This window comes from Amphiprion ocellaris, chromosome 17 (assembly GCF_022539595.1).
Source record: "Amphiprion ocellaris isolate individual 3 ecotype Okinawa chromosome 17, ASM2253959v1, whole genome shotgun sequence".
Classification (NCBI taxonomy): domain Eukaryota; kingdom Metazoa; phylum Chordata; class Actinopteri; family Pomacentridae; genus Amphiprion; species Amphiprion ocellaris.
The window spans coordinates 877,428-902,960 of NC_072782.1; the positions used below are offsets into that span (position 1 = coordinate 877,428).

The 25,533-nt window shown below is 40.7% G+C and overlaps 1 protein-coding gene across 1 annotated transcript in view; it reads right to left on the reverse strand.

Moving 5' to 3' along the window:
- cntfr (ciliary neurotrophic factor receptor) overlaps positions 1–24,599 on the reverse strand; it is a 291,630-nt gene extending 267,031 nt beyond the window's left edge. The window contains exon 1 of the mRNA XM_055019226.1: positions 24,368–24,599. The gene's annotated coding sequence lies outside the window, so the exon portion shown is untranslated. The remainder of the gene's footprint in view (positions 1–24,367) is intronic.
- Positions 24,600–25,533: the final 934 nt, after the last annotated feature.

Below are 25,533 nucleotides of genomic sequence, written 5' to 3' on the forward strand. Positions count from 1 at the left end.
ACCATTCCCTGTAGAGGAAAAAGCCTCTCACGCAATTCTGAATTTTTTTTAATTTATTATTTCCAGACAATATAACAAAATATGTGACGAAGTGAAAAACAGGCTGTTCTACTCTGTTAATGAATAGCTGACATATTAGCGATGCCACTGATGGGGACGGAACGGTAATTAAATGAAATCAACCCCTTTCATTCCATTCAATTTCCACAAGGCATCGCATAGGAAATGTTTAATTACAGCATAAATTATCTGAATTTGGCTAAAGGTCAAACATTTCTCTTGGCTTTTGCGTGAATGGGAGTCATTCTTACACTGAGACACTCGCTGCTCATACTGGAGAGAAGCCCTGAAGCGAGGACGTTAACCCTTCATGGAATCAGCATCTTTAAACCCAGAACACACTGGATACTGGCAGAAAATAGCATCTGTGGATCCGGTAGAAATAGAAAGGCACAGAAATACATCCTATGAACCCATTTTAGTAGAGTTCACAGAGGCTTTTGCAGCTGTTGGACTGTGACGTCTTGATTATGAGCACTTCCTCGTCTTGTGAAAGCAGAAATAAAGAGAGCATGGGCACTGTGTTGTTTCTGGACCTGGCAGAGGCAGACAGACACGATTCACCCGCCGTCTCAGACGTGAATGGAGAGTGGAGGGAGATTACTCCGCCTTTTGTCTGCTATAGATTTTAGCGATAAAATGAGAAAAGGAAGACCAATTTTCCTGCTGTTTGAGCAAATTGTCCTTCTGTAGATGTGAGTGCTGCAAAGACTTAAACGTCCCATCTTTCTATGCTAATCGCTCTTTTTTTCTTTCTGTCTGGACCTCAGAAATGTGTCGTCTCCTCAGAGGAAAGGGTCTAAATTGAAAGTGTCTTAGAGTTGTTTTGCAGCTCTTTTGACTTTTCGCACATGACAATTGTCGTGATTCCATTGATTAGAAGTCGCATCAAGAGAAGGAGGATAATTGAAGATGTTATATGACATGAAAACGTGCAAATTCAGACTTAGATGGCACTAAAAGCTGCTTTATATCACTGAGCATTCAGCATACGGATCAAAACACATCATTCTCTGCCCCTCGAGAAAAAGAAAATGAAGAAATATGACAGACACACTGAATAACACCTGAAACAAAAAACACTTCCTACTTTATTGCTTTCATTTTTCACAGGAAATTCTATTTAATTTTGAAATTTGTTCAGGATTATTACACGACTACACGAGCACTTCAAAGGAACTCCACTCATTAAAAATGTAGGCGGCGGAGGAGGCTACAGCCGGCAGCAGAGTCAAACTGAAGCCATCAGATTTTAGCTTCACACAGACGCAGGTAGAGAACTGAGGAAGAGTAATTAGGATCAGTCCTTTCTGCTGTAAAGAGCAGGATTCACGTTTAAAACTTGTGAAATAAAAAACAAAAGCCACTGAAACACATGTTTGTGACCAGCCTGTTAATCAACATGATGCATAAGAAATTATATTTAACAAAATTCCAGAGCTAAAAGTACATTTTTACTGCAGAAAACACACTCCGTATGCATGGTGTGTGTACTGCTGAACCGTACGGACAGGTTACTGATCAATAGAAACTATAAGCATGCTGACTGCATGTGTGTCGGTCTTTCTTTCTACTCAGCTGCAGCCAGGATTAACGTTAACAGCAAATTCTGATTTAGTCTTTTGAATAACACACCATTTAGTTTGTCATATTTTAGTCATCTGAAACCTTTTCGTCTGCAAATGTAACTGCAGATTGTAAATATGTAAAACTACAAATGTAAAATAATTTCTAGACCATGACAAGCTATTTTGATCACAAAGTAAAATACTAGACTGTTCATTGTTCTTTTGTCATTTTGTGTCTCATTTCTGTAATATTTTGTCTCGTTTTCGTTGTTTTTTTTGTCTGACTTTTGTCGCATGTCTCATGATTTTCTTGGTTTGTTTCTCGTTTTTCCTGTTTTGTGTTTCCTTTTTGTCTTGCTCGTGTTTTTTGTCTCACTTTTGTCATTTAGTGTTTTGCTTTATTTGTTGTTTTGAGCATCATTTTTGTCGTTTTGTGTTTTTTTGTCTCACTTGCATTGTTTGTCCGTTTTGTTGTTTTGTTTGTCACTTTTGTCATTTTTTGTTTCGTTTGTCTCATTTGTGTAATTTTTTGTCTTGTTTTTGTCATTTTGTCTTTTTTTGTCTTGCTTGTATCGTTTGTCCCTTTTTTGTCGCTTTCTAAGTTTTGTCTAATTTTTGTCTTTTTTTTAAAGTTTCGTGTCATTTGTCTCATTTTGTTTCTCGTTTTTTGTCATTTTGTGTCTTGTTTTTGTCATTTTGTCTCTTTTTTGTAACATTTTATCTCGTGTTTGTTATATTTTGCCTTTTTTTGTCTGAATTTTGTTGTCTTGATCATAAAGTAAAATACTATATCATTCACTTCCAGATAGCTGTGACTAAATGTTGTGTTTCTTTGTCGACACTCTGTGACCTGGAAGTTGTAATGTGGAAATGATAAACTGAGGCTGAATGTTGCTGAAATTATTTTTTTTTAAAGAAATTTCAGATTGTTCATGATGTTTTGTACAAAGATAGCTCCTTAAATGTGAACTTTTTTGCACAAAAACAAGGGAAAATGTTGAGTTGTGGTTATTTATAGGTTATTATGCTGTGATTTTACTGGTCCGGTCCACTGGAGATCAGACTGGACTGAATGTGGAACCTGAACTAAGATGAGTTTGACACTTCTGGTCTAATTCTTCAGTTTGTATAGATGATGCGTGAATAGTACGTCAAAATTGAGTTATAATGATTTCAGATGACAGGAGCTGAATAGAGGTCAGACTTTCACATTGAACAGATTGTTTTCAACTTGACAGGACATGTCATCTGTCCTTCCAGCACCATATATACATATTTAGGGTACTATGTATACTTAGACTACAACATCCAGTCCAGACTACCTTGTATTCCTCTCAGAAGAAGCGTCCAGGACTCTCTACAATAAAGCTGTCAGTACCTCGTGGCGGGGAGTGCATTGCTTTTAAAGGGAATTAGAGGAGCTGATTTGATTGGCCGTGATTGATGCCAGCCGCTCACACACCCACCGATAATGTATTTCTCCTGAACACACTGTTTTCCGAATGTGCCACAGGTGTGTTCTGTTCCTTAAATAATGAAAGCAGTTCTCTAAGTCTCCCATGTAGGTCTTGTTTTTTTGTCTAACAGGATTAGGGAGTGGGGAGGATAGCTGGGAGTCAAGAAACATAGAAAAAAAACAGCAGAGAGTAGCCCATTATGCCCCTGAAAGTCCATTAAAACCAACTTTACATATTGCAGCACAATACTAGCAGCACAGAATCCATGTTAATTTAGGCAGTGGTAGCATTTGCATTCAGAATGAGAAACACTCTGAGCTGTTTTCTCGAAATGGACACAAGTTGGGTTTTCCAGAAAATCTGTTTTATAAGTTCACAACTTCCAAAACATGTCAGGGTGGAATGGAAGCATGATCTGTCTAAGCTGGAGTGTGAGAAAACGTCCTGCTAATAGGAGTGTCACAGCCCCGTGAGAATCCTGTCTTCCTGTCTTTTGAAAATAAAGCCATCTAAAAGCCTCTCACACATGAAAAACGATCGCAAGAGCTCAGTCAAGAACAGCCCGGAGCAGAAAGTGGGAGCCATTGTGAGAAGGAGACGTGTTCTTATTCCAATAATATTCATAATCCTCCCAGACTAAGGTTAGCTGAATGTACATAAACTACATTCATATGTTATCAAGTGCTGTACATCAGAAGGAAATACCTGGAGCCTTGGGTACATTAGCGGTCTGATATGAATAATGTCAACCAAAAGAGGGGAGAATGCACTGACTTACTGTTGATTTCAAAGAGGTTTTCTTCCATTAATATTTTGACCCATTTCTTCTATTTTCCCTCATTTTTTTAATTTATTTTTTGCCACTCAAATGATCTTAAAAATAGCAGCGCCAATCCGAGATTGGCAAGCTCATTTTGCCACGCATTGTGCCCCGGAACGTGGAATCAAACGATATTGTTCGGCTCGTGACACATCCGAGGCTGTGGAGACGGACGTTATTGTCAGAGCGGGGATGATGTGGCGATCATTCGGAGATTTAGAATTCACACTCAGTCAATTAAATTGTCCCCCATAAGCTGCACTCGCGGCCATTTATCAGCGAAATTAAGTCGGAGCAAAAGCTATTCATGAACTCTTGACTCAGCAGAAATGTGTGGCATGGAGTCCGCTGCATTGAAAAATTGGGATTATGATAAACTAATTAACGCCCCTCCAGCCAGTCAGATGAAGTGCACGCCGAGGCCAAGGTGCAATTTAGGAATCACGGCTGAGAGGATGAGCTGCAGCCAGGTGTTCAAATTATTCCGCTTTTCCGTTCTCGCATATAAAAATATCATCTATTTTCAGGTAAAACAACACCTTTCCTGACTAGTTTTATACGCCTGCACCTAATGTGAATCACTGAACTATAAAACTGTCACTGATGATCATTTCCAGATAGGTATATATAAAAACAATCAGCTTAGAATTAGATTTTAAGTCACAGCAGTCTCTCACACACACACACACCGACACACACTGTGTTCGCTGTGTAACCACCATCTTAAGGAGGCTTTCCAGTCCTGACAACTCAATTTTCTGATTATTCTAACATAATCGTGGCAGTTAATGGGCATTCTCATATTTCATTTAGGTTTTTATGAAAAAAAAATCAGAGTTTGAGGCCATATTACTTCTAAGTAGGCAATTAAAACAAATTGCTTCTAGTAATGGAGAAATATGGTGGCGTATGATAAGTTCCATATGGACACTTTTTTTTCTTTCCCCTCCAACATTTCTGTCTTTTTGAGCTACCAGTCGGTGGATTTATGCGCTAGTGGAGGGTCATGAATCACACCAGACACATTTAAATGGAAATACCATTGCTATACACTCACAAGTACCAGTGCAAAGAGCCATATTTCTATAGAATAATCTGCATGCAGACACATGTAGAATGAAGCTACGCACACACACACACTGATGCAAAAACACACACACTGACAGATGCAAAAACACACACACTCCCACGTTCACACGGACCGCCGGTCTAATGGAGCAGAACCGAAGGGCTTCAGTATGGATTTCACACTGGAGCTAAACCTCCTTAACTTCCCTCAACAATGTGGAAGCCTGAAGCCGTGTCAGTTCCCCCACTGCCACCGCAAACATTCAGAAAACGTTCTCCTTCTGCCACCACAAACATTCAGAAAACGTTCTCCTTCTGCCACCAGAAACATCCAGAAAATGTTATTCTTTTGCCACCAGAAACATCCAGAAAACATTCTCCTTCTGCCACCGCAAACATCCAGAAAACGTTCTCCCTCTGCTGTAAAGCCTCATCTAGGGAAGCTGTTTATGGATGAATATTGTAGTCATTATGTGCTGTTGTGTATCTGCTGTTTATCTGCTGTTGTGTTTCTGCTTCATAATGGACGGAGACACGATCTTGATCAGCTGCATTCAGACCAGAGTCGGATTCTCTCTGGCTGATTGGACATTTCCCCTTATCTTATCCTAACAGTTGTAGTAAAAAGAGGAAGCCAATCAATGCAGAGTGCTTCTTACATGTACTTATGTAATAAACAGATGGTAAACTGAGACTGGAGCGTGATTTCCTTTCGCAAAGTGGTTCCAGTTCTAAATATGGACAATAAAAAAGCCATTAAATTCAAATGAAGGAAGTCGACGTTCTTCTTTGGAAACTCCTTCAACACCATGCAACGCCTTCCCCATGTAGAGGTTAGCAGAGAGTGCAGATCTGGCTTCCAGTCAGTCACAGAACAGATTCTAAACCCTACTGATGGTTTATAAATCCCAGAATGCATCTGTGATCTGTTCAGAGAATACAAACCCGGCAGGGCTCTTAGACTCAGGTCTAGTCCAGGCCAGAGTCCAGACTAAACATGGAGAAGCAGCATCTAGCTGCTACAAACTGCCAGTGGAGATTAAACTTCCACCAAATGTAGACACTTTTAAATCCAGGTGAAAAACATTTATTTTCTCACGCCGATACATGAAATCTGCACGGTATCTTTTAACTTATCTAGACTGTTCCTTGCTTTTAATCTTCTTAATTCAATTTAGCTACTGTACATGATTTTATTATGATTTTTTTTCTTTTTAATGTTTTATCTGCACCTCACTGTAATGCTCTTAACCCTCGTGTCGTCCTGCAGGTCAAAATTGACCTGTTCTAAAGTTTGAAAATGTAGAAAGAAAAAAAAAAATTCACAGTGGAACTTCTGATGTCCACATTTTCAACATTTGTGGGAAATCTTTGAACATTTTTTGGTGGAAAAAAAGAAATGTTAAAAATGTTTCTTAAGAACATTCACCAAAAAAATCGACCAAAATCCAGCAAATTTCACTGGATTTTGGTTGATTTTTATGTGAATGTTCTTAAAGAAAATATTAGAAGTTTTACTGATATATATGGAATCACTTTAGATGTTTTTAGGATTTTTTGGAAGATTTTTACTCATTTTTTTAAATATTCACAAGAATTTTCTTGCCACATTTGAGAGATTTTTTAAAATAAAAGTTTTAAGGGAAACTTTAAGGAATCATTGGAATTTTCTTCCTGAAGGTTTTGCAATTTTCTCAGAATTTTGGGGAATTTTTGGATTTTTTTCAGACAAGGAAACAATATTTTTTATTGCCCATAATTGAGGACAACAGGAGGGTTAATGTTTTATGTAAAGCACTTGAATTGTCTTGGACATGAAGGGTTCTGTAGAAATAACTGGCCTCGAGGACAGAACATTTCTTTCTTTATGTCTTTTTTGCTTCCTTTCTGTCCGTCTGTCTTTGTATTTCTTTCTTTCTTTGTCTTTTTTGCTTCCTTTCTGTCTGTCTTTGTATTTCTTTCTTTCTTTATGTCTTTTTTGCTTCCTTTCTGTCTGTCTGTCTTTGTATTTCTTTCTTTCTTTCTTTCTTTGTCTTTCTTTCTTTCTTTGTCTTTCTTTCTTACCCACATTAACACACCAGCAACCCGATACGTCCCAAACTCGGAGGGACGGACTATGTGGGACCATATAATGTCCATGACCAATAATGCATCAGGAATGTGTTGTGAGGAAATTGAGGAATTTGTCATGGGGAGGGAAAAGTGAACGTGCAGCAGGAAATTGACCGACTGTTCAACATGCCTTTGCAGTGAAATCGAATCCGCTCATCTCACACATTCTCAAAGACATGCATGAACTGTTGTGGAACACATGCAATCTGTTTTCCTAACAGTTTCCCCTCCAGTGCAGGTTTTGCTACCAGTTCTCAGCTGTGCAGCGGTCGCTAGTTGCCCAAATTTAAGACAAAACTAAACTTTTAGATGAAAACCTGCAACAAATAACGCGGCTAATGTTAGTGAAACTAGGGGAGATGAGGCTGGTGGTGACTGTTGCAGCAGGTGGCTGTGGAGAGCAGTCATAGAGCCACAGATGGAGCATGTAAAGGTTGCATCTGGAGGGAGAGATGGCAGAAGACGAGCAGGACTGCTGCCTCTGGGCTCGCTGCTGACGGGTCTCCAGAAGAACATAATGAACACAGCAGCAGCAGGATCACTGCGAGGGTACAGTACATTATGTGTGTCTATGAATATGAGGGTAAAATGGAGGCATCGTACCACCGATTGTAATTAATGTTTCCTAAAGGTACATTATTAGGGCTGATTGGACTGAAATGCTAAAAGCAAACGGGTGCAATCATGATTTTTTAAAGAATGAGCTACAACAACAAGCTCTTATGAAACCACACTCAAAAAAAATTTAATTACAAAAGGTACATGATGGCGAGAAAATAAAAAAAGAAGTAGGGCGACAGCAATGCCCATGAAATGACGAGGGAAATAAAAATAAATGAAGATCTGTATCCCTAATGAGTGGAGTCGCAGAGAAACAGATGGTGTGTTCAGCTGGTGTTTGGACACGGGCTTTTTATCCACCACACATCAATTTGTTGGCCAGAGAACTGTGGCGCTTCAGGAGGCCAGTTTACATGCTCTGTCCGGTTTGGTTTTTGCCAGGGCTGCTTCCATATTAACAGTGTTGGTTTTAGCTGGGAGGGACGTGTCTGTCCAGAGTGACCTTTTAAGGCTTTTTTTTTCCCAACTGGAGGCTAGAAATGTAAAAGCATTCCAGTCTTCTCATGATAATAATAGGAAAGTCAAGATGAAGATGAATTGTTGCACACAAATCTACAGTTCAACGCAGTGGTGTCAACTCATCTTAGTCCAGGTTCCACATTCAGTCCAGTTTAATCTCCAGTGGACCGGACCAGTAAAACCACAGTGTAAGAACCTATAAATAACCACAACTCCTAATGGTTCCTTTGTTTTAGTGCAAAACGGTACGTTTTGAAAATGATCACATTTAAGGAATTATCTTTTTACAAAATAAAGTCATTTAAAGCCTTTTTTTAAAAAATCCTCTCTGATAAAGGACTATTTTCCACTTTGCCTCCCAGTCACAGACAGGTGAAAGGTGTGTCTTTTTATCTAGATCTCCTTCACACACTGACAGGCCCACAGAAAACTAAAAGAGTCATGTAGGACCTGGGGGGAGATCCTAGAAAAAGACAAATGCTATGTTGACATAGCCGTGGGCGTCAGTCCATCGCAGAGTGTCACTCCACGTGTCACGGCGACACTTGTCTTCCATACGGCACAAAGTAGGAGCTGCTCAGAGGACGTCAGGCTGTTTTCTGTATTTTGGTGGTGAGGTGCGTGACAGTGCGTGTTTGATGTGTGTCCTTAGCCCAATGGTTCTCAAATTTTTTCTGTCGGGTCCCCCTTCAGAGGACAAAAAACTTTCGTGCCCCCCCAATAACTTCGTGCGTATATATATATATATATATATATATATATATATATATATATATATATATATATATATATATATATATATATATATAAAGATCACGGGTGTCAAACTCATTTTAGTCCAGGGACCACATAAATCCAATCTGATCTCCAGTGGGCCCCACCAGTAAAATCACAGCATAATAACCTATAAATAACAACAGCTCCAACTTTTCCCCTTTGTTTTAGTTCAAAAAAGTACATTCTGAAAATGTTCACATTTAATGAACTATCTTTTTACAAAATATTATGAACCTGAAATTTCTTAAGGAAAACAAGTTCAATTTCAACAGTAGCCTATTATGCCTCAGTTCATCATTTACACATGCATTGTAACTGCCAGATAACAGTTTATCTACAAAAACACAAAACATTCAGTCACAGGTATCTGGAACTGAACAATCTAGTATTTTACTTCATGATCAGAACAACTTGTCAAGTTCTAGAAATTATTTTAAATTTACAATTTTACAAATTTACAATTTACAGTTAATGTTGTTGTAATTTTTATCATTTGTAAAGTCGTCCCACGGGCCGAAATGGACCGTCTGGTGGGCCGGTTTTGGCCCACAGGCCGTATGTTTGACATTGCTGGTAAAAATAATCGGAGGAGATGAGCCGAGTACGTGACGTGATCGAGTACGCTGGTGTTCCGACTGCACATTAACGATACGTTCTCCCGTTCTCAGGAGTCTGTACTTCGGAGTCTGAACGGCCAGTGCATATACCATAGATATATACAGAAGATCATTGTTATTATTATTATTTATATCTATGGCATATACAGTCTATGGGCCAGCACAATTTCAGTATTGTTGTACGCTGCGAAAAACAGGCCGACGTTAAAACAATAGTTCAGCTAATTAGTTCCGTGTTGAAGGACCTTTTCCTCCCAGTCTCCTGCGCCCCCCCTGACATGCCTCTGCGCCCCCCCAGGGGGGCGCGCCCCACTATTTGAGAAACACTGCCTTAGCCACAGGTGCAGAGAGATGCTGACACCGCTAACAGAGAGACACGGAGCAGGAGGACGAGTTTATTTACCTGCGTCCGTCAAACACACAGACACACAATGCAGGGGAAGTCAGACACACACAGCTGCACGCAAACACTCTAACGGAGACTGACATGCACACAAACAGACAAATAAACACGTCTCCACGCGCACACACATCTGGGAGGAGTATGGGGATCTTAGGCACATCGCCAAGGTAAACAGAGGAAACTGCCAGCGCTGACATTTCTGGGTGCTGAGGGAGCGTCTGAAGGTGACAGCTTTCACCGGGTGTTAGAGGAGATGAGGACGGGTGCTGTTTAACCGTCAACACGCTGTCATTTAGTATCTTTAACTCTGGAGGTTCAGCTAGATGATGCTTTTGATTAAATCTGTTAAGATACGCTGTTTCACGAATGGTTTTCTACAAAACAAAAGCGTTGCATGAATGTTTGATGATCCAAATTCTCAGGCGAGTGAATGTGATTTCTTTTCCTTACTGTTTGGTTTATAGAAACAGTTTTAAGAAGAGTTCATGAGAAAAGGAATGATTTAGTGGCACAAGACAGTTCACAGACTGTAGGAGTTGAGCACGAACAGAACTGCAAACTTTATTAGAAAGCAAAATATCATCAAAACCGAATGTTCTATTTCAGAGGAGTCCAGGATCCACATTCAGTCCAGTCTGATCTCCAGTGAACCGGACCAGTAAAACCACAGCATAATAACCTATAAATAACCACAACTCCTAATGGTTCCTTTTAGTGCAAAAATGTTTAAGGAATGATCTTTTTACAAAACATTATGAACAACCTTAAATTTCTAAAGAAAAATAAATTCAATTTCAACAACATTCATCCTCAGTTTATCATTTCCACATTACAACTTCCAGATCAGAGAGTGTCTACAAAGGAACACAACATTTAGTCATCTGGAACTGAACAGTGTAGCATTTTACTTTAAAAAAAGACAAAAAAATAGAAAAACAACACAAAATATTGCAAAAATGAGACACAAAATGACAAAAGCGAGAAACAAAATGACAAAATGATACAAAAAGCAATGAATAAAGCAAAGCACAGTGACAAAAATAAGACAAAAAACACAAATGAGACAAAAAGGAAACACAAAATGACAAAAATGAGAAACAAAATGACAAAAATGAGAAACAAACAACAAAAACAAGAAACAAAACGACAAAAATATGAGACAAATGACAAAAATCTGGCAAAAAAAAGGCAAAAACAAGACAAAATATTACAAAAATGAGACAAACAAAATGAAACAAAGAGACAAAAATGTTACGAAGTGACAAAAAGTAGACAAACAACACAAGTGAGACAAAAAACACAAAATGACAAAAAACACAAGACAAAAAGGAAACACAAAACGAAAAGCAAAATGACAGAAATGTGAGACAAATGACAAAAATCAGACAAAAACAAGACAAAAACCAGTCAAAATATTACAAAAACGAGACACAAAATGACAAAAGAACAATGAACCATCTAGTATTTTACTTTATGATCCAAACAACTTGTCATGGTCTAGAAATGATTTGAAATTTATAGTTTTACTAATTTACAATCTTCAGTTAATGTCTTCTCTGGAATTTTTCCACTTTGAGGGCCGGATTGGACCCTCTGGAGGACCGCTTTTGGCCTGCGGGCCGCATGTTGGACACCCCTGGTCTATTTGAGTTTTTTGTATTCTTCTGTATCTCCACTAGAGTCCAGGTCTGTGTGTCTTTTCACATTCAGCTCAACAAAATTTGAGCTAAAAACAGAGAAAATCTCACAAATCTTGACTTGATTTCAGCTCAGATCAGTTTTTTTTTTTTTTTTTTGCCTGTAATAAACTTCCATGAAGAAAAAAATATGCTTTTCTCTGCATACGTGGACTATTTCCCATTCTATTTACACTGTAGGGGATCCTCAAGTCTCTTATTGTGTCTGGATGTCTTTCAGCGACACAAAACGGACATAAACTGGTTATGAAATAATCCCCTCCATTCAGTGCCTGTCTTTTGTGCACGGCCGTGGATCTGGAGTGTACATGTGGGTATCTGTGTTGGGAATTAACAACATGGACCTGGGAAGATGATGTTATGACAATCCTATTTCTGCATGTGTTTGTGGCCAAACACACATGTATGTCACATTATCCCAACATGACAGAACTGCTGACTCAACAAGACGGAGACAATCCACATAAAACACGCAAATGTTGCATCAGCGCACACAAACCCGTGTCCTCCTTCACAACGCTGACAGAGTAATTGGTTAAAACGGCAACCACAGCCGCCTGACCCTCTCTATTCATTATTTTCTCTGATTGCTGCAGACAACCAGCCTCATATTCCCTGACAGCAGTCTAACCAGAGATGCTCCTCTGTTCAGATTCACTTGTCAGGTTTAATATGAGATGTCTGCATTAAGCGTCTATCTGCCGGGATGACGTGGCCTCCTGACAGTTGGACTTGGTCTGAAAACATGTGAACCACAGGCAGAGCCGCCTGATCTAATAACGGAACCGCTCTGGTCTCTTTATATGCAGTGTGGTTGTCTATATATACGTATTCTTTTTTCTCTGACAGCTGCTTTTATCGTTAATTAATATGAGTAATAAATAATCATTGCTGTTTTTCCTTGCCAGCTGTTAGACCAGGGGTGTCCAACATGCAGCCCGTGGGCCAAAAGCGGTCCTCCAGAGGGTCCAATCCGGTCCTCAAATAGTAAAAATTCCAGAGAAGACATTAACTGCAGATTGTAAATTAGTAAAACTATAAATTTTAAATCATTTGTAGACCATGACAAGTTGTTTGGATCATAAAGTAAAATACTAGATTTTCATTGTTCTTTTGTCATTTTGTGTCTCATTTTTGTAATAATTTGTCTTGTTTTTGTTGTTTCTTGTCTGAGTTTTGTCGTTTGTCTCATGTTTTTGTCATTTTGTTTCTTGTTTTTATCATTTTGTTTCCTTTTTGTCTCGCTTGTAATTTTTGTCTTATTTTTCTCATTTCGTTTCGCCTTATCCATTGTATTGTGTCGTTTTGTGCATTTTTTGTCACGCTTGTGTCATTTATGTAATTCGTTTTTGTCGTTTGTCCATTTTTTTGGTGTAACTTTTCAAATTTTTTTGTCTCCTTTCTGTTTTATTTTGTGTCGTTGGTCTCATTTTTTGTCGTTTTGTTCTCGTTGTCATTTTGTGTCTCATTTTTGTAATATTTTGTCTTGTTTTTTTGTCTTTTCTTGTCCAACTGTTGCTGTTGCGATCATGACTAAATGTTGTGTTCCATCGTAGACGCTCTGATCTGAAAGTTATAATGTGGAAATGATAAACAGACATGTTGCTGAAACTGAATTTATTTTTCTGAACTTCATGTTGTTCATGATGTTTTGTTCATTAAATGTGAACATTTGAAGAACATACTTTTTTTGTACAAAAACAAAGGAAAAATTTGGAGTTTTATGGGTTAATATGCTGTATTTTAACTGGTCCGGCCCACTTCAGATCAAACTGGGCTGAATATGGAACCCGTTTGACGCCCGTTAGACAGACGTACAGTTGACCTCCTGATGGAATCAGACGGGGTTACTAGACAATCTGTGACACAAATGCTGCAAAAGTCCAAACAGATGAACATTTCTGTGTGATATATGAGGGGAAATGAGAAAATCTACCATCCTAATGCTGTTTCAGGGTCGGCTGCATAGAGATGATCCCTGCCTCATAATTCCATTCTGATTATCTTCTCGTCCTGTACCTTCTGAGCGTTTCTTCGTTTTACTTCTGGCTAAAACTCAAAGTAGCCCCCTTCCCCTCCGCACACTGTCCCTTTGATTCTCCCTTAAAATTTCCTCTCGCCCATTTCCCTTTTTTCCCTCTCCAGCCCCCTCCTCTCCCTCTCCCCTCCCTCTGCCTGCAGTAGCTACCCAATAAAGGATGTTGTTAATATCATTAGGCAGACTTCCTCTCCGGCCAAGCGCCCGGCCCACTCCCTTTCAGCCATAATCAAGCGTGCACACTAACTATCAAAGGAGACATTGCTAATAAACTACCACAGCGGAGCGGAAAAAACACACACTCCTGCAGAGAAAATACTGTTGGCTAGGAGCGGCTAAATAAATGTGGTGGCTGAGGACGGGGGGCGGAGGGTTACCCAGACACCACTAATAAAGTACACTCCAAAGGCAGCACAGTCCAACGCAAATCTGCCACTTAAGTGTACTAAATTAAATGAGGATGAGGGACGTGTACATAAGCAGACGCCGCTAATAAAGTGTGCTCTGAGAAGAGGCAAATACTGTCGCTTTTAAATTGGGAAAGAAAAAAGAAGAGGGGTGCGATGGGAAGGGGGATTGTGACGCGGCTTCCTGTTGCACTGCAGTAGTTTTCTGTAAATCATCCTTTAAACAGTTGCACACATTGTTGAAGCGTTCTCCGCTGACAGCTACATACATCAGCACTTAAACACGGTCTGAAGAGGATGATGCAACGCTGCCAGCGAGGAGCGCGACGTTTAAAGAGGAGAAAAAAAGCCAACCACACGAAGCTGCTGGTAGAAAAACACAACAGGCTATTATCTGTAGAGTGAAAGCACACACAACACTCATCCTTTTAGTTTACAGACGCAGATGAGAGTTCTGCTCTTCATGTCGTGAAGCGCTTTGACTGCATTCTTTGAACTTTATGATTAATAAAGAAGACTTTTCCCTTTTGTTTCCAATCAAACGAATCCTGCTCGGATGAATGAAGTAGGACTTTCTTTGGAGTTTTAAACAAGAAAACATTGTTTATTACAACTTGTTTTGTTGGATTAGACATGTTTTCTTTGGATTTGGATAATAGTAAACTAAACAAGTTAACTGCTGAAACCAGAAAGACAAAAAAAAAAACTACAGATGAAGTGAGAAACCAGCTGTCAACGACCAGCTGCCTGATTAGCAAACTTTCTTTTGATGTATCATCCATCACATCTTATCCACTGAATTCTTTTTGTCTTTGAGGTGAGAGATTAATAGCTATTTAAACATTTCAGTTTTTGCACTTTTTTGCTTTTACCTCGGTACCAATAAAGCCATAAAAAGTACCAGCAAAATGACTTTTAATTGCCTTGCGACCTGTGTTTGGCACAAATAAGCCGAGCCCTTTGAGCGTCACGTGGCTGCTACACTGAGCTCCACTGTCATGCTTTATTTATCCCATTCCTTCTGCACTGTAATGGAAATATAAAAGGGAACATTGATTAGTGTTTAAGGATCAGGCTTTAATAGATTAAAAGCCCCCAGCTCTGAGAGAGAGAGCCACTCACTCACACACTCACATGCACTCTCACATGCACACCAATAGGCAAATTTATGGACGGATATGGAAAGAGATGGACGTGAGCAGCAACAGCAGCTTCAGTGGACAAAGGCAGTGGAAGGACAACACCTACACAAATACAGACACATGCAGAGCCCTGAGCCTTTCTGACGATGTGCACATACAAAGGATTACATAAGATAAATAAATATATCCGATATAACCACCCCCCTAAAAAAAAAGTCCACATGAAGATATCTGCATGCTGGTATAAAGTGGGTGCCCCAGTGCTGACTTTCCAATTGATGGAAAATTCATGCATTTTTAACGCAGTGAATTATTAATAACGTGGCACGGTCCCACACTGGCGAACATTTTCTACACACAGGGCAGTGATGTCATGTTTTAATATGAGTTTTAAAAAAAAACGAAAAGAAAGGAAACAAAAAAATAACTGAATTGTAGTGTTTCCGCATCACACTTCGGATCGACTGATCATAAAGTAAAATACTAGATTGTTCACTGTTCTTTTGTTGTTTTGTGTCTCATTTTTGTAATATTTACTTTTTGTTGTTTTTGTCATTTTTTGACTGACTTTTATCATGTCTCATATTTTTGTTGTTTTGTCGTTTTCTGTTTCCTTTTTTTCACTTGTGATTTTTGTCTTATTTTTGTCATTTTGTCTTGTGCTTAATTCATTGGTTTGTTTTTGTCATTTAGTGTTTTGTCTAACTTGTTCATTTTTTTGTTGCTTTGTAACTTTTTTGTCTAATTTTTTGTCTCTTTCTTGTTTTGTGTCGTTTGTCTAATTTTTTGTCATTTTGATTCTCGCTTTTGTCATTTTGTGTCTCATTTTTGTAGAATTTTGTCTTGTGTTTGTTGTTTTTTAAAATAAAATACTGTATCGTTCAGTTCCAGATGACTAAATGTTGTGTTCCTTTGTCAATAATCTGTGATCTGGAAGTTGTAATGTGGAAATGATAAACTGAGGCTGAATGTTGTTGAAATTTAATTTATTTTCTTAACAAATTTCAGTTTGTTCATTAACTGAATGTGAATATTTTCAGAATGTACTTTTTTGAACTAAAACAAAGGAAAAAATTGGATTATTTATAGGTTATTCTGCTGTGATTTTACTGGTCCAGCCCACTGGAGATCAGACTGGACTGGATGTGGAACCTGACCTAAGATGAGTTTGACTCCCCTGGTCTTTTCAATGACCGCCTCCATGTCTCGCCTCCTCTGCATCATCTCCTCCTTCATTTCCTCTCATCTTTGCACCACTTCCTCTTCATTTGACCTCAATCATGCCGGTGACCATAATGGCGTCACCCTCCTGTGTTCTCCGTCTCTACTCACAGACATCCTTTCTCCTCCAGGTTTACATTCAGTGTCTCTTCATGGTCTTTCCTAACCTCTAATTTCCTGGACTCATCTCCATTGCTTGTAGTCTTCCTCTCCCACATTTTGACCATAATCGTGCTTGCAGTTAGCCTCTGCCAGGTCCTTCCACTCCTCCTCATATCATCCCCTCTCCTTCCAGTCCCAATCAGGCCTGATGGTGTCCTTCAGTAAACCCGTCTTCTGCTCCGTAATTGAATCTCCGATGTTCTTATACTTTTCTTGCTCCTCTCCTCTGACCACAATCACTTTTGTTGTTAGCCTCCTCCTCACCTCTTGAGTCGTCTTTCCAGTCCTCTTGTCTCTTTTAATCCCTCCCTCCAGAAGACACATATGTTGTTAGCTACGCCTCGGCTCACCTCCATTCTGCCCGGTCAGCAGCGTCTCAGGTGAGAGCGTTTTTCCTTTAGTTAAATTCAACTCCTTGTCACTGCTCTTGACCTCCTCTTTCCCTCCAGAAGTGACCACAGTTTGCTGTTAGCCACAGCTGACCTCCCGTTGTCTCACTTCTTCAGTTCCCGGCTTCTCTTTCAAGCCCCACAGCTCTCTGCTTCACTCCCCCGATTCGCCTCCTTGTGTTCGGATGCAGAAACCAGCCGATCTTACACACTGCAAAGATTTAAAGAACTCATTCTGCAATCTGGACCGTTGACATTCCTTTTGCTACCTTCCTGATACTGACATTTCGACTTCAATTTACATAGATTTCTTTTTAGCTTGGAATACATAATAAACGTTACGAGGGATCTGACAAAGAAAGACAAAGGATACCGCTTCATCTTAATAACAAATGGAGGATTTCTATCACTTTTCTCAAGAACTGTTCATCTGATCCACCTCATACTAGATGTATTCTTTGACACCCAAGTGTGAATCAGCAATTCTACAGAAACATTACATAGCAGTTGGTAGATTATTAAGGAATTTATGATAATGCTGTCACCAGAAACAACATTGAATCGCAAATATCGCTGCGCCTGACCAAAGCATGGAAGCCAAACAACCAGCACCAGGTAGAAAAACCCAAGTTTTGATTGAGAATTAATCAAATAATGGTCACGGCCCAAAAAGTTCCACACCAATCTGTGAATGCGTCATCTCTGCAGCAGGAAAGTTGTGCATTTCTTTGAATATTCTGGAGATAAAGGGATGTTAGTGCAAACTGTATGCCGTCTTCTGTCCTATTATACTCATCGTAAATGCATAACAACACTAAAACAATTGATTTACCCATTTCAAAACAGTGTACCGCTTGTCAACAAACAACAATGGAATACCAAATAGACAAAGTTTACATTTACCTGATGAGTTCACAAGTTCAAACCAAGGGAATTGGAACATTTCCTCACTAACCTCTACCTTCAGTGGAAGCATCTGTCTCTAGGGTGGACCTTAAAACCATTTGTTGGGCAACAATCCATGGAGCCACATTCAAAATGTTGTCCTTCTGAGTCCTGTAGTTCAGACACGGTGCATCTAAAATAAAACATTTTTTTTATAAATTGGAATTTTTAAACATTTGTGGGCATCGTCTTCATAAGTTTTTTTCCATTCTGGCATTGTAATAGAGCTCCTATCTTTTCTCCATTATCAGTTTTTGGACCTGTTGTGTCTAATATCTAATTCTGGGTGTAGGTCAGAGGATGGATGAGTAGTTAGACTGAACTACTCTGATATTTACAGGAAGAATTGCATTTTTTATACTTAAATGTACTTTTGAATCAATTGCAACTATTTTCCAAGCATTGTATTTGCCTTTCTGTTAGTGGGTACAGAGCTAGAATGGTCTCCTTTTTTTTACATCATCAAACAGTCTCCTTTGACTCCAGCATTTAAGTGAGTTTTAGTACTTGTCATGCCACTCTACTGGGTCACTTTCAAACTGCATATCTGGCACGCCGCCTTTGTCTTGTTATCGCTCAGTTTAAAGTATTCCTACACAGCTGGGTCATCTTCGCTTTAACTGAAGCATGAACTTGTATGTCAGGCAACCAGGCTTAGATCAAGATAATTCCACATCTCAAATATAGTGCAAGAATGACAACTAAATATTCTGCTGTTAGTTTATTATTACAATCTGTTATTTTCCACATATAAAAACCACGCTGTGCGTCTTGCATCTACACATTGCTGCCCACTGAGAACATAAATATTGCACATTAGTCTATATAGCAGTCAACAGACAGACACATCTAGGCTACACATCCCACAACACTCACCATGCCCTCAGAATGGCTGATGATTCTCTCACATCATGTATTCCAGCTCTGTGTACTCTAACATACTGTACCACTGCCTGCAGGCACATTTACTCCAAGCTGCTTATCCTCAAGATGCATTTCCTGTACATACGCTGAGTGCATGAGACTGAGGAAATATTTCTATATATGCTAAATGCAACCATTTAATGTGTCAGAATGCAGAAAATAAATAATGCTAATAATGTGTGCATGTTTCTAGCATGTGCACGTTAAAGTCGTTTGTGTCATTTGTCTCATGTCTTTTGTCGTTTTGCATTTCCTTTTTGTCTCGCTTGTGTTTTTTGTCTTATTTTTGTCATTTTGTGTTTTGCTTTATTTATTGGTTTGTGTATCATTTTTGGCATTTTGTAATTTTTTTGTTACACTTGTGTTGTTTTTACAGTTTTTTGTTGCTTTGAATCTTTTTTGTGTATTTTTTTTGTCTCTTGTTTTGTGTCATTTGTCTCATTTTTTGTCATTTTCTTTCTCGTTTTTCTCATTTTGTGTCTCATTTTTGTAGCATTTTGTGTTGTGTTTGTTTTGTTTTTTAAAGTAAAGTACTATATCATTCAGTTCCCAATCTCTGTGACAACGTTTTGTTCTTTTGTAGACACTCTGTGATCTGGAAGTTGTAATATGGAAATGCTAAACTGAGGCTGAATGTTGATGATATTGATTTTATTTTCTTAATAAATTTCAGGTTGTTGCACATTAAAGTGTGCAGCTGCTGTCAGGTGGTTGTATTCCAGCGGTACGTTAACAGGATGTGAATGGCCTTTTCTAAGTTGTGGGGCAAATCCACTTTAAAGTGTTTGCCCCCTGCTGGAGGAGGCAGCTTTTGTGTGCGTTTGATTGTGTGTGCACGTGCACGGTTGGGTGGGGGCTGGAGTTAAGAGGAGGGGCGGGTGATGCATATTCATAAACGATTTTCTCCACTTCCCCCCTTTCATCCTTCGTTTGCTTTGATCACAAAGTTAGAGGAGTCAAACTCCTCTATTGGCGGGCTGCAGGAATGCTACGGGGCTGAAAGAAGCGCTGTCTCAGGATGCAAATACAGCAGAACAGAGCTGATATGCACAATGTGACACGCATACACTGACCCACGAGCACGCACAAAAGTTGACAAGGCACACAAAAAGGCTGCTTCTCAAAAGAGGAGAAACAGGCAAATAGAATAGAGGGAAAGACAGAAAAGGAGCACAAATATTGAATAGTTTAAGTCGAGATGCACACAAAAACTACACACAGCTCGGATTTTTTGAAATAAATTCACAACTTCTTAAAGCCTGAGGTCCTGCTATGGTGTGAGTTATGACATTAGAGAGCAGCTTGCTATCCTGCATGTCCTCCCCCCATTAAAAATGTACAAAGAAAGCATGGGAGTCCTCTCGGATCACCAAAATAATTAGACACCGAGGCCCCCTCCGAGCCAGATCTTCCAACTCAGGGTGCAGAGAGGAAACAGTCGTAAAAAGCGAGTCTCTGAAATGCATGTGAGGCAGCTTAATTGGGGCCAAATCTTAACAAAATCTTGTCATGTTTTCACACCCTTAGGTGCAGTTAGATAAAAGCACACAGCAAGTGGCACATCTAACTAAAGAGAGAGCGGGTGAGACGGAGGGAAAGCGTGGGAGCTGTGCATCGCCAGAGAGGAGCGCTCCGGCTTTTTAATGTCTTCGCTGCTGTTTGGAGGCTCGTTGCATACAAAGCTCTCGCCTGCATTTGTTTCACAGAGGCAAGGAAAATACATACGAATGCTAAAATCTCCTCTTTCCATCCTTCCTGCTCCAGCTCCCCTCGTTCTCTGCCTCGTAGCAGTGACATTGACAGCATTTTGTCAAACCGGAATCCACTTATCGAATCTAAATCTTTAATATTTTCACTTATAAGCAGCTAAAGTTAGAAATATCCAAAATAATGACATGTATAGTGCTGTTTTGGTAGCTGAAGAGGCAGATTGATGAGAGTTTTAGAGGTAGCTAGGCCTGAAAATGCAGAAATCTAGATTAAACATGCACCTGATCCAGTTACTTCCTGCAGCTATGATAACTATAAATTCATGGATGCATAACTCAGGATTTACCTGTAAGACTCTGACTGACATCTGACATCTCACAACCAGATAGACTTTATACCAGAGAAGGATTGCAAACGTATGCGACGCGTTTGATCAAAGCCTGCTGTCGTGTCGGGGCATAACTTTTGAAACATGTGAGCCGCACATGTAAGCCTAACCCTAACCATGACCTTAACCAACACGCGTGCACAGCGTCCGTCTGGTAGGCGTGGCGTGTAGCGGTCATGTGTTGTGGGCAGCAGATGGATGCTGTCGGGTCCTTCTGCTAACAATCAAGTGTAGACACCTGCTTACAAGTTTCTGCTGCTTTTCATGCGATTATCACCGCTATCTAAGAGTAAAAAGCCAACTAAAAGCGAGAGAAAGCCTCTAACCGTCTCCACATCAGCTTCCAATTTGTAGCCCTTGTGTACGTTACAGCGTTCACTCGGCCCTGCTCTGATCAGACCGGTGCTCGGACATCTGTCGGAGCATGTTTACCCAGGCAGGAAGTATGTTAGGGGAAATATTATCCTAGTTTTACCTTACCTTTCTTCTGTGAGAAGCATAAACATCAGCATTGCAAAGTGGGGATGGGAGAGGAGAGGCAAGGAGGAGAAAAAATAAAAGTGTAGAGGAAGCAAGACAGAGTGGACCTGAGAGAGTAAGAAGAGGAGGAGGAAGGTTGAGGAAATGGAAATAGAAAGGAGGTTGGAGGAGAAACTTGTGTGATGAGAGGAGAAGGAGATGATGGAGAACTCAGGAAAAGATTGAAGTGAAGAAAAGTGAAAGAAAAATGACAGGGGGGAGAAGAAAAGAAGTTCAGAAATATGTAAAAGCAACAGAAGCATGCAATTAATCAGCCCTGATGTCACTCCTCAATCAACTTTTATCTCCCGGCTTCATGAAAATGATTTTAAAATGTCACCACTGTCTCTCTGTCAGCCGCCTCAGACCCTTAATAAGATGTAATTACCACTCTTCAAGGTTAAAATAGAGCCTTTTTCACTTTCTTTCCTCTGCTAAAAAAGACTTTAATAAGAAGAACTCTCAGTTTAAGAATCCACAGATCTAGGTGACTTTTTACAGTCGGTTAAAAATCAATATATGCTTTTAATGCATGTCTGTCTGTTACGCACACAAACACACAACACAAACACTTCTCTCTTCTTTTCTCGTTATCTCTCTCCAACACACACACACACACACACACACACACACACACACACACACTCACACACACACACACACACACACACACACACACACACACACACACACACACACACACAGAGGCCTCTTCCCGTCTGGTGCTGCTTCCAGCCTAAAACCAAACCATGTGTGGAGCTATCCTGCTATCCTGCGCCGGCCTAAACTGTACGAACCGTCAGTGCTGCGTTCCTCTGCTCCAATAAAACACGAGAAAGACGCCGACCAGCTCTGCTCTCCGTCCTTCTGCCTTTCTGTGTCTGTTCTGTGTTCAGTTTATTCTTTATTTCTCACTTTCTGTGCTTGTAAATCATCCATCTGCTCTAATCTGAATGCATGTCGTATTCGTCCCCTCTGTCTGGCCGTCTTTCCCCCCCTGTTGAACTCTTTCTGTCAGTCTTTCTGTTTGCTCACCCTCCTCGTCCTCCTCCTCCTCCTCCTCTTCTTCTTCCCCCCTCCATCTCCTATCACTCCCTCCCACTCCACCACCAACTAAGCATGAAAACGGTGCTCCATTAGGAGTGCCGGGGCTAAGCCCAGTCTGACACCCAGCGCTTTGATCAGCCGTGAGCTGGGCTAAACACCCCGCTAAACTCCCCGTCTGAGGAGGGGGTCGCAGCCGAGGGAGAGCAAAAGTAGCGAGAGTTAGTGAGAGATGGGACCGGGAAGATCAAAAAGGGAGAAACGAGATGGAGAGTCACAATAAGAAAGGGGGAAAAACACCGACTAGAGAGGAGCTCAGTTTCCCGAGCTGTCCCACACTATACGCTCCCTCACCACTCTGGCCTTCTATTGCTTTTTCCCTCACACTCATTTATTTTTCCTCCTTTTTATTCATTTATTTTTTCTTCTGGATGCATCCCTGACAGCCTCTACAGGTGCACAGCTCACAGAAGATCAGTGAGAGTGAAAGAACTCGTGTAAAAGCACAATCAGATATTTTGGAAGTCCAACAACAGATCTTTTCTGTCGTGTTTGTTAAATAAATGTTCAATCCAACAAAAACAAACACATGTTGCTGTAAAAAAAGGGGGAAGATCCACAGAGAGCAGACCTCCAGAGCCAGAGCTTTCAACATTCAGGCAGGCAGATACTAAACCAGCAGCAGCAAAAGGACAAAAACCTCCCGTCTTTTTCTCCCGAGGAGTGAAGAGAAAAGGGATTTCCGCTCAGTGCTAATCAATCAGGCCGTGATAATGGCTCCCATGCCTAGCTGTCGACTGGAAGGGTCAAGGCATCCCGTGACCCAGCGCCCAGGGCCCAGGGGCCAAAGCCCCTCTCAGAATAGCACCCCAGGACGGACTCCCCGGGCTAATTGTCCAAGCCAGTGTCAGCCTTTTCAATGCCCCCCTCCCTCCTTCCACTTTCTCCTTAATTCCTCTCTCTTCTTTCTTCTCCCCCTTTTCCCTCCCCTCCTCTCAAACTCTGCAATCCTCTCTCTTTCTACACAGCCGAGGAATCTACTGGCATGTAGGGGAGAAAATGAGACGGAAATCAAGGAGTTGGATCAGAAAAAGAGGAGATCTTACAGAGCTGAGGAGGAAAGTTAATGAAATAACAGAGATAGGGAGGGATAGTTAGAGCAGCGGTAGAGAGGGAAGGGAGGATGAAGGAGCCAGAGACAGGAGCAGGAGGCTGGAGAGAGGGATACACCGAGAGTTGGAGAGAGAAGAGAGGAAGGAGGAGAGCTTGTCCCCTTTTCCCCCCTCAGTACATCACTCATATCACCGGAGAGCAGTGACGGGTCTATCCACCTCCATCTGCATATCAATAGCTTTCTATTAAACGCATCCAGAGCTGCATGTCTCCGAGAATCTGCTCAACATCAGCGACCACCACAACGCAGCCCGCACACACACACACACACACAATAAAAGGACACACACTCACACACATACACAGGAAAAAAGCACAGAGTCCGAAACAAACCCCACTCCAGCTCCGCGCAACGGCATTCCTCTCATTCCAAGCGCACGCTGCTAATTAACAGCATTAGATCCACAGACAGGCAGAGATGGATGGAGAGCTACTCCGATGTTGCACCACCAGCACCACATCTCTCTCCTGTCACCTCTCCTCTGCTTTTTATGTCTGTCCTTCTACATGTTTTGTGCCTCTCAGCTCCTTCCATTCAACTCTATCCCTCCTGTCAGGTCCTGGTCAGACAGCGCAGAAGAAGTAGTCCAAAAAAAAAAAAAAAGAAATCATCACAAAAAGCAACATATGACAATGAGTTACTCACTGGGAATGTCTGTATTTCTTGTTTTTTCCTGATCTGTCACTCGTTATCCTCTTCTCCACTGCAGCGGGAGGAGCGCGTCAATCCCGGCTGTGTGCGTAATGTCAGTCCGATAGAGGAAAGTTGCCGTCTGCGTGCATGAGCATGTGTGTGTGCGTGTGTGTGTGCGTGAAAATAGAGGCAGAGAGAAACGTGTGCGTCTGTCTCCGAGCCTCGCACTGCTCTGACTGAACGAGCCGAGGCTGTTTTAAACAGGCTGCTCTCCCCATGTGACCAGCCCAGCCACAGGCAGGAATACATTACCAACACACTCACTCTCTCTCTCCTCCTTTCTCCCTCTCTGTCTCTCTACCATGCACACACCGTGTCCACAGTGCACCCCCTAGCCACCGCTCAGGGTAGTGGAGGGAGCAGCTTTTACGCATGCCATGTGCGCACAGATTCATCCATACGCCGCTGTTTGTACAATGAAGCAGCAGGTAACACAACCGGGATGGGAGTGTGCATGTGTGCACGGTTAGAAGGGACACACACACACATACAGCATCGTGCATGTGCAGTATCGTTTGTCAAGAGCACCCCACTGGACACAAACACATCACTAAAAGTAAATACATCTAATATAATATAGACAATTCATCCAATTAAATGTTTCTGTGCCATGTTGGAGCTTCACACCTGGAAGCACTGACCTTTTCAGTAATGGAAACCTTTTAAAGCTGACCTTCTGTTGCAGGACTGATAGAATTGCATTACAGCCATTCCACCTTAAGGAACAGCAAGGGGAAAAAACAGCACAGATGAAGTGTTTTCAAGTGAAATTATAAATATATATACATATAGCAGCAGCTAGAGAATAAGCCATATGTAGTCTGAAATGTTTAAAGCTTTTGGTGTGAATTGAGAAGATGATAGATAGTCTCCTGGGAAATAAACGGATAGATTGCACACTACAGATGTATCATTTATTCGTACCGATGGATAATTGGCTCCTGAAACATTCATCGCGTAATGTTCAGGAACTTACAGAAGCCATACTGCTGTCCTTGACAACCTGGAACAGAAATGAATGGCCACTGAAAGTCATTGATATCCACAATAATACCCAAGAAAAAAATAAATTCAATTTCATCAACATTCAGCTTCAGTTTATCATTTCCACATTACAA